Below are 10,000 nucleotides of genomic sequence, written 5' to 3'. Positions count from 1 at the left end.
AACCCTGGTGGAACGCGGCGGGACTTGTGGGACTCGAACCTGGGTGTGATTTTGGACCAAATTCGGGACTTTTGCCCACTTTCCCAACTTTTCTTCCCACTCACAGTGCACCTTTGCTGGGTAAGTTGTGGACATGCCAGGCACCCCCGGAACCCTGGTGGAACGCGGCGGGACTTGTGGGACTCGAACCTGGGTGTGATTTTGGACCAAATTCGGGACTTTTGCCCACTTTCCCAACTTTTCTTCCCAATCACAGTGCGCCTTTGCTGGGTAAGTTGTGGACATTGTAGGCACCCCGGCACTCTGATGGAACGCGGCGGGACTTGCGGGACTCGAACCTGGGTGTGATTTTGGACCAAATTCGGGACTTTTGCCCACTTTCCCAACTTTTCTTCCCACTCACAGTGCGCCTTTGCTGGGTGCGTCGTGGACATGTCAGGCACCCCGGAACCCTGGTGGAACGCGGCGGGACTTGTGGGACTCGAACCTGGGTGTGATTTTGGACCAAATTCGGGACTTTTGCCCACTTTCCCAACTTTTCTTCCCACTCACAGTGCACCTTTGCTGGGTAAGTTGTGGACATGCCAGGCACCCCCGGAACCCTGGTGGAACGCGGCGGGACTTGTGGGACTCGAACCTGGGTGTGATTTTGGACCAAATTCGGGACTTTTGCCCACTTTCCCAACTTTTCTTCCCAATCACAGTGCGCCTTTGCTGGGTAAGTTGTGGACATTGTAGGCACCCCGGCACTCTGATGGAACGCGGCGGGACTTGCGGGACTCGAACCTGGGTGTGATTTTGGACCAAATTCGGGACTTTTGCCCACTTTCCCAACTTTTCTTCCCAATCACAGTGCGCCTTTGCTGGGTGCGTTGTGGACATTGTAGGCACCCCGGAACCCTGGTGGAACGCGGCGGGACTTGTGGGACTCGAACCTGGGTGTGATTTTGGACCAAATTCGGGACTTTTGCCCACTTTCCCAACTTTTCTTCCCAATCACAGTGCGCCTTTGCTGGGTAAGTTGTGGACATGCCAGGCACCCCCGGGACACCGGTGGAACGCGGCCGGACTCGTGGTACTCCAACCCGGGCATAATTTTGGATCAAATTCGGGACTTTTGCCCACTTTCCCAACTTTTCTTCCCAATCACAGTGCGCCTTTGCTGGGTGCGTTGTGGACATTGTAGGCACCCCGGAACCCTGGTGGAACGCGGCGGGACTTGTGGGACTCGAACCTGGGTGTGATTTTGGACCAAATTCGGGACTTTTGCCCACTTTCCCAACTTTTCTTCCCAATCACAGTGCGCCTTTGCTGGGTGCGTTGTGGACATTGTAGGCACCCCGGAACCCTGGTGGAACGCGGCGGGACTTGTGGGACTCGAACCTGGGTGTGATTTTGGACCAAATTCGGGACTTTTGCCCACTTTCCCAACTTTTCTTCCCAATCACAGTGCGCCTTTGCTGGGTGCGTCGTGGACATGTCAGGCACCCCGGAACCCTGGTGGAACGCGGCGGGACTTGTGGGACTCGAACCTGGGTGTGATTTTGGACCAAATTCGGGACTTTTGCCCACTTTCCCAACTTTTCTTCCCAATCATAGTGCGCCTTTGCTGGGTGCGTCGTGGACATGTCAGGCACCCCGGAACCCTGGTGGAACGCGGCGGGACTTGTGGGACTCGAACCTGGGTGTGATTTTGGACCAAATTCGGGACTTTTGCCCACTTTCCCAACTTTTCTTCCCAATCACAGTGCGCCTTTGCTGGGTGCGTTGTGGACATTGTAGGCACCCCGGAACCCTGGTGGAACGCGGCGGGACTTGTGGGACTCGAACCTGGGTGTGATTTTGGACCAAATTCGGGACTTTTGCCCACTTTCCCAACTTTTCTTCCCAATCACAGTGCGCCTTTGCTGGGTGCGTCGTGGACATTGTAGGCACCCCGGAACCCTGGTGGAACGCGGCGGGACTTGTGGGACTCGAACCTGGGTGTGATTTTGGACCAAATTCGGGACTTTTGCCCACTTTCCCAACTTTTCTTCCCAATCACAGTGCGCCTTTGCTGGGTGCGTCGTGGACATTGTAGGCACCCCGGAACCCTGGTGGAACGCGGCGGGACTTGTGGGACTCGAACCTGGGTGTGATTTTGGACCAAATTCGGGACTTTTGCCCACTTTCCCAACTTTTCTTCCCAATCACAGTGCGCCTTTGCTGGGTGCGTTGTGGACATTGTAGGCACCCCGGAACCCTGGTGGAACGCGGCGGGACTTGTGGGACTCTAATCTGGGTGTGATTTTGGATAAAATTCGGGACTTTTGCCCACTTTCCCAACTTTTCTTCCCAATCACAGTGCACCTTTGCTGGGTGCGTCGTGGACATGTCAGGCACCCCGGAACCCTGGTGGAACGCGGCGGGACTTGTGGGACTCGAACCTGGGTGTGATGCCTTTGCTGGGTGCGTTGTGGACATTGTAGGCACCCCGAGACACTGGTGGAACGCGGCGGGACTTGTGGGACTCGAACCTGGGTATAATTTTGGATAAAATTCGGGACTTTTGCCCACTTTCCCAACTTTTCTTCCCAATCACAGTGCGCCTTTGCTGGGTGCGTCGTGGACATGTCAGGCACCCCGGAACCCTGGTGGAACGCGGCGGGACTTGTGGGACTCGAACCTGGGTGTGATGCCTTTGCTGGGTGCGTTGTGGACATTGTAGGCACCCCGAGACACTGGTGGAACGCGGCGGGACTTGTGGGACTCGAACCTGGGTATAATTTTGGATAAAATTCGGGACTTTTGCCCACTTTCCCAACTTTTCTTCCCAATCACAGTGCGCCTTTGCTGGGTGCGTCGTGGACATGTCAGGCACCCCGGAACCCTGGTGGAACGCGGCGGGACTTGTGGGACTCGAACCTGGGTGTGATTTTGGATCATTTCGTGGCCTTTTGCTATGCATGCCTTCTCCCCGCTAGTTTGATGTGTGCTGCTGCAAAAGTTCCAAGAGGGCGTTTTTGCCCCCCTCCAAACTCCCTCTCTTTGTTTATAGTGCATATTTTCTGCTGGATCTACTCTCTATTTACTCCAAGGAAAAAAACTAGCCGGTCGCGGCAAATTTTTACAATCGGTCGCCAAACTACGGCACGAGGGCCGAACGCGGTACGCCGGCGTCCAAGATACGGCCCGGGGATTTTTTTGATTTTTTGGGCTTTTTTTGATTTTTTTGGACATGTTGGGCATCCCAGGACTCGGGTGCGACTGCAGGACGTGTGGGGCTCTAACCTGGGTGTGGTTTTTGGTCATTTTCCGGACTTTTGCCCACTTTTCCAACTTTTCTTCCCAATCACAGTGCGCCTTTGCTGGGTGCGTCGTGGACATGTCAGGCACCCCGGAACCCTGGTGGAACGCGGCGGGACTTGTGGGACTCGAACCTGGGTGTGATTTTGGATCAAATTCGGGACTTTTGCCCACTTTCCCAACTTTTCTTCCCAATCACAGTGCACCTTTGCTGGGTAAGTTGTGGACATTGTAGGCACCCCGGAACACTGGTGGAACGCGGCGGGACTTGTGGGACTCAAACCTGGGTATAATTTTGGATCAAATTCGGGACTTTTGCCCACTTTTCCAACTTTTCTTCCCCACTCACAGTGCGCCTTTGCTGAGTGCGTTTTGGGCATGTGGGGGGCACCTCGGACTCGGGTGGGACGCGGCGGGACTTGTGGCACTCGTACCTGGGTGTGATTTTTGATCATTTTGTGGACTTTTCCCCAGACACTCTCCACTTGTCTACCCCACTTCCCCTGTGACTTTGCTGGGGGGGGGCGTTTCCCCGCTGTCCTTTGTAGTGTAAGGGTTACTTTTCTTTTTTTTCTGTCTGAAAATAGGGCCCCAAAAGGCCTCACACTCCCCGGGAAGACCTGATGGACGCCTCGGCGTCACTGAAACAGGCCAATCTGTCTGAAAATATGGCCCACGAAAGGCCTCACATTCCCCGGGAAGACCTGATGGACGCCCCGGCGTCACCGAAATACGGCAAACTGTCTGAAAATAGGGGCTCCAAGTGTTCCCCACTCTTTCTGGCCCACAAAAGGCCTCTCATTCCCCGGGAACACCTGTAGGACTCCCCGGCGTCAAGGAAATACGCCAAACCGTCTGAAAATAGGGGCCCAAAAGAACTGGAAATGATGTGTTTAATTTGGGGGGTGATGTCTATAATTATGGGGGTGCATTGGAGGCGGGAGTCCACTGGAGGGCTACACACCGTCTGAATATAGGGCCCCAAAAGGCCTGGAATTAATGTATTTAATTTGGGGGGGTGCATTTGCAGCGGGAGTCCACCGGAGGGCTCCATTTCCCCACTCTTTTGTTGACATATGGCCACAAAAGGCCTCTCATTCCCCGGGAAGACCTGATGGACGCCCCGGCGTCACCGAAATAAGCCAAACTGTCTGAAAATAGGGGCTCCAAGGGTTCCCCACTCTTTCTGGCCCACAAAAGGCCTCTCATTCCCCGGGAACACCTGTAGGACTCCCCGGCGTCAAGGAAATCCGCCAAACTGTCTGAAAATAGGGCCCCAAAAGAACTGGAAATGATGCCTTTAATTTGGGGGGTGATGTCTTTAATTTGGGGGGTGCATTGGAGGCGGGAGTCCACTGGAGGGCTCCACACCGTCTGAATATAGGGCCCCAAAAGGCCTGGAATTAATGTATTTAATTTGGGGGGTGCATTTGCAGCGGGAGTCCACCGGAGGGCTCCATTTCCCCACTCTTTTGTTGACATATGGCCACAAAAGGCCTCTCATTCCCCGGGAAGACCTGATGGACGCCCCGGCGTCACCGAAATAAGCCAAACTGTCTGAAAATAGGGGCTCCAAGGGTCCCCCACTCTTTCTGGCCCACAAAAGGCCTCTCATTCCCCGGGAACACCAAAAGAACTGGAAATAATGTGTTTAATTCAGGGTGCATTTGCAGCGAGTGTCCACCAGAGGGCTCCAATTCCCCAGCTATAGTCCTGGTACTCTAAAATGATGGCACTTAGTCAAATTTCCGCCTTTTTTTGATGACTTCCAACTAGGAGAGGGACTAATTTTGAGTTCCGGACCCGGGTGGAGAACCATAGCAGGTCGGCCTTCTTAAAGGGAAATGCTCCTAGGCACTTAGTCAAATTTACGCCTTTTTTTTGGACTTCCAGCGAGGAGAGGGACTAATTTTGCTTTCCGTACCCGGGTGGAGAACCATAGCAGGTCAGCCTTCTTAAAGGGACATCCTCCTAGGCACTTAGTCAAATTTACGCCTTTTTTTTGGACTTCCAGCGAGGAGAGGGACTAATTTTGCTTTCCGTACCCGGGTGGAGAACCATAGCACGTCGGCCTTCTTAAAGGGAAATGCTCCTAGGCACTTAGTCAAATTCACGCCTTTTTTTTGGACTTCCAGCGAGGAGAGGGACAATTTGGCGTTCCTGACCCAGGTGGAGAACCATAGCAGGTCGGCCTTCTTAAAGGGAAATGCTCCTAGACACTTAGTCAAATTTACACCTTTTTTTTTTGGACTTCCAGCGAGGAGAGGGACAATTTTGCTTTCCTGACCCAGGTGGAGAACCATAGCACGTCGGCCTTCTTAAAGGGACATCCTCCTAGGCACTTAGTCAAATTCACGCCTTTTTTTTGGACTTCCAGCGAGGAGAGGGACAATTTGGCGTTCCTGACCCAGGTGGAGAACCATAGCAGGTCGGCCTTCTTAAAGGGACATGCTCCTAGGCACTTAGTCAAATTTACACCTTTTTTTTTGGACTTCCAGCGAGGAGAGGGACTAATTTGGCGTTCCGTACCCAGGTAGAGAACCAAGGCACGTCGGCCTTCTTAAGGGGACATCCTCCTAGACACTTAGTCAAATTCACGCCTTTTTTTTTGGACTTCCAGCTAGGAGAGGGACTAATTTTGCGTTCCAGACCCAGGTGGAGAACCATAGCAGGTCGGCCTTCTTAAAGGGACATGCCCCTAGACACTTAGTCAAATTTACGCCTGAAAATAGGGCCCCAAAAGAACTGGAAATAATGTGTTTAATTCAGGGTGCATTTGCAGCGAGTGTCCACCAGAGGGCTCCAATTCCCCAGCTATAGTCCTGGTACTCTAAAATGATGGCACTTAGTCAAATTTCCGCCTTTTTTTGATGACTTCCAACTAGGAGAGGGACTAATTTTGAGTTCCGGACCCGGGTGGAGAACCATAGCAGGTCGGCCTTCTTAAAGGGAAATGCTCCTAGGCACTTAGTCAAATTTACGCCTTTTTTTTGGACTTCCAGCGAGGAGAGGGACTAATTTTGCTTTCCGTACCCGGGTGGAGAACCATAGCAGGTCAGCCTTCTTAAAGGGACATCCTCCTAGGCACTTAGTCAAATTTCCGCCTTTTTTTTGGACTTCCAGCGAGGAGAGGGACTAATTTTGCTTTCCGCACCCGGGTGGAGAACCATAGCAGGTCAGCCTTCTTAAAGGGACATCCTCCTAGGCACTTAGTCAAATTTACGCCTTTTTTTTGGACTTCCAGCGAGGAGAGGGACTAATTTTGCTTTCCGTACCCGGGTGGAGAACCATAGCACGTCGGCCTTCTTAAAGGGAAATGCTCCTAGGCACTTAGTCAAATTCACGCCTTTTTTTTGGACTTCCAGCGAGGAGAGGGACAATTTTGCGTTCCAGACCCGGGTGGAGAACCATAGCAGGTCGGCCTTCTTAAAGGGACATCCTCCTAGGCACTTAGTCAAATTCACGCCTTTTTTTTTGGACTTCCAGCTAGGAGAGGGACTAATTTGGCGTTCTGTACCCAGGTGGAGAACCAATGGACGTCGGCCTTCTTAAGGGGACATCCTCCTAGGCACTTAGTCAAATTTACGCCTTTTTTTTGGACTTCCAGCGAGGAGAGGGACTAATTTTGCGTTCCTGACCCAGGTGGAGAACCATAGCACGTCGGCCTTCTTAAAGGGAAATGCTCCTAGACACTTAGTCAAATTTACCAAACTTTTCTATAGAGCCCTGGTACTCTAAAATGATGACACATAGACAAAAAACCAAACTTTTCTATAGAGGCCTGGTACTCTAAAATGATGGCACTTAGTCAAATTTCCGCCTTTTTTTTGGACTTCCAGCGAGGAGAGGGACAATTTTGCTTTCCTGACCCAGGTGGAGAACCATAGCAGGTCGGCCTTCTTAAAGGGACATCCTCCTAGGCACTTAGTCAAATTCACGCCTTTTTTTTGGACTTCCAGCGAGGAGAGGGACTAATTTGGCGTTCCAGACCCAGGTGGAGAACCATAGCACGTCGGCCTTCTTAAAGGGACATCCTCCTAGGCACTTAGTCAAATTTACACCTTTTTTTGGACTTCCAGCGAGGAGAGGGACAATTTTGCTTTCCTGACCCAGGTGGAGAACCATAGCACGTCGGCCTTCTTAAAGGGAAATGCTCCTAGGCACTTAGTCAAATTCACGCCTTTTTTTTGGACTTCCAGCGAGGAGAGGGACAATTTTGCTTTCCTGACCCAGGTGGAGAACCATAGCACGTCGGCCTTCTTAAAGGGAAATGCTCCTAGGCACTTAGTCAAATTCACGCCTTTTTTTTGGACTTCCAGCGAGGAGAGGGACAATTTTGCGTTCCAGACCCGGGTGGAGAACCATAGCAGGTCGGCCTTCTTAAAGGGACATCCTCCTAGGCACTTAGTCAAATTCACGCCTTTTTTTTTGGACTTCCAGCTAGGAGAGGGACTAATTTGGCGTTCTGTACCCAGGTGGAGAACCAATGGACGTCGGCCTTCTTAAGGGGACATCCTCCTAGGCACTTAGTCAAATTTACGCCTTTTTGGCACTTAGTCAAATTTCCGCCTTTTTTTGGACTTCCAGCGAGGAGAGGGACAATTTTGCTTTCCTGACCCAGGTGGAGAACCATAGCAGGTCGGCCTTCTTAAAGGGACATCCTCCTAGGCACTTAGTCAAATTCACGCCTTTTTTTTGGACTTCCAGCGAGGAGAGGGACTAATTTGGCGTTCCAGACCCAGGTGGAGAACCATAGCACGTCGGCCTTCTTAAAGGGACATCCTCCTAGGCACTTAGTCAAATTTACACCTTTTTTTGGACTTCCAGCGAGGAGAGGGACAATTTTGCTTTCCTGACCCAGGTGGAGAACCATAGCACGTCGGCCTTCTTAAAGGGAAATGCTCCTAGGCACTTAGTCAAATTCACGCCTTTTTTTTGGACTTCCAGCGAGGAGAGGGACAATTTTGCTTTCCTGACCCAGGTGGAGAACCATAGCACGTCGGCCTTCTTAAAGGGAAATGCTCCTAGGCACTTAGTCAAATTCACGCCTTTTTTTTGGACTTCCAGCGAGGAGAGGGACAATTTTGCTTTCCTGACCCAGGTGGAGAACCATAGCACGTCGGCCTTCTTAAAGGGACATCCTCCTAGGCACTTAGTCAAATTCACGCCTTTTTTTTGGACTTCCAGCGAGGAGAGGGACTAATTTGGCGTTCCGTACCCAGGTGGAGAACCATAGCAGGTCGGCCTTCTTAAAGGGACATCCTCCTAGGCACTTAGTCAAATTTACGCCTTTTTTTTGGACTTCCAGCGAGGAGAGGGACTAATTTTGCTTTCCGCACCCGGGTGGAGAACCATAGCAGGTCAGCCTTCTTAAAGGGACATCCTCCTAGGCACTTAGTCAAATTCACGCCTTTTTTTTGGACTTCCAGCGAGGAGAGGGACTAATTTTGCTTTCCGCACCCGGGTGGAGAACCATAGCACGTCGGCCTTCTTAAAGGGAAATGCTCCTAGGCACTTAGTCAAATTCACGCCTTTTTTTTTTGGACTTCCAGCGAGGAGAGGGACTAATTTTGCTTTCCGTACCCGGGTGGAGAACCATAGCACGTCGGCCTTCTTAAAGGGAAATGCTCCTAGACACTTAGTCAAATTCACGCCTTTTTTTTGGACTTCCAGCTAGGAGAGGGACTAATTTGGCGTTCCGTACCCAGGTGGAGAACCATAGCACGTCGGCCTTCTTAAAGGGAAATGCTCCTAGACACTTAGTCAAATTCACGCCTTTTTTTTGGACTTCCAGCTAGGAGAGGGACTAATTTGGCGTTCCGTACCCAGGTGGAGAACCATAGCACGTCGGCCTTCTTAAAGGGAAATGCTCCTAGACACTTAGTCAAATTCACGCCTTTTTTTTGGACTTCCAGCTAGGAGAGGGACTAATTTGGTGTTCCGTACCCAGGTAGAGAACCAAGGTACGTCGGCCTTCTTAAGGGGACATCCTCCTAGACACTTAGTCAAATTCACGCCTTTTTTTTTGGACTTCCAGCTAGGAGAGGGACTAATTTTGCGTTCCAGACCCAGGTGGAGAACCATAGCAGGTCGGCCTTCTTAAAGGGACATGCCCCTAGACACTTAGTCAAATTTACGCCTGAAAATAGGGCCCCAAAAGAACTGGAAATAATGTCTTTAATTCAGGGTGCATTTGCAGCGAGTGTCCACCAGAGGGCTCCAATTCCCCCACTATAGTCCTGGTACTCTAAAATGATGGCACTTAGTCAAATTTCCGCCTTTTTTTTGGACTTCCAGCGAGGAGAGGGACAATTTTGCGTTCCTGACCCAGGTGGAGGACCATAGCACGTCGGCCTTCTTAAAGGGACATCCTCCTAGGCACTTAGTCAAATTTACACCTTTTTTTTGGACTTCCAGCGAGGAGAGGGACTAATTTTGCTTTCCGTACCCGGGTGGAGAACCATAGCAGGTCAGCCTTCTTAAAGGGACATCCTCCTAGGCACTTAGTCAAATTTACGCCTTTTTTTTGGACTTCCAGCGAGGAGAGGGACTAATTTTGCTTTCCGTACCCGGGTGGAGAACCATAGCAGGTCAGCCTTCTTAAAGGGACATCCTCCTAGGCACTTAGTCAAATTTACGCCTTTTTTTTGGACTTCCAGCGAGGAGAGGGACAATTTTGCTTTCCTGACCCAGGTGGAGAACCATAGCAGGTCGG

The sequence above is a fragment of the Nerophis lumbriciformis genome, linkage group LG33 (assembly GCF_033978685.3).
Source record: "Nerophis lumbriciformis linkage group LG33, RoL_Nlum_v2.1, whole genome shotgun sequence".
Lineage (NCBI taxonomy): Eukaryota > Metazoa > Chordata > Actinopteri > Syngnathiformes > Syngnathidae > Nerophis > Nerophis lumbriciformis.
Note: the sequence above shows the minus strand (reverse complement) of the source record.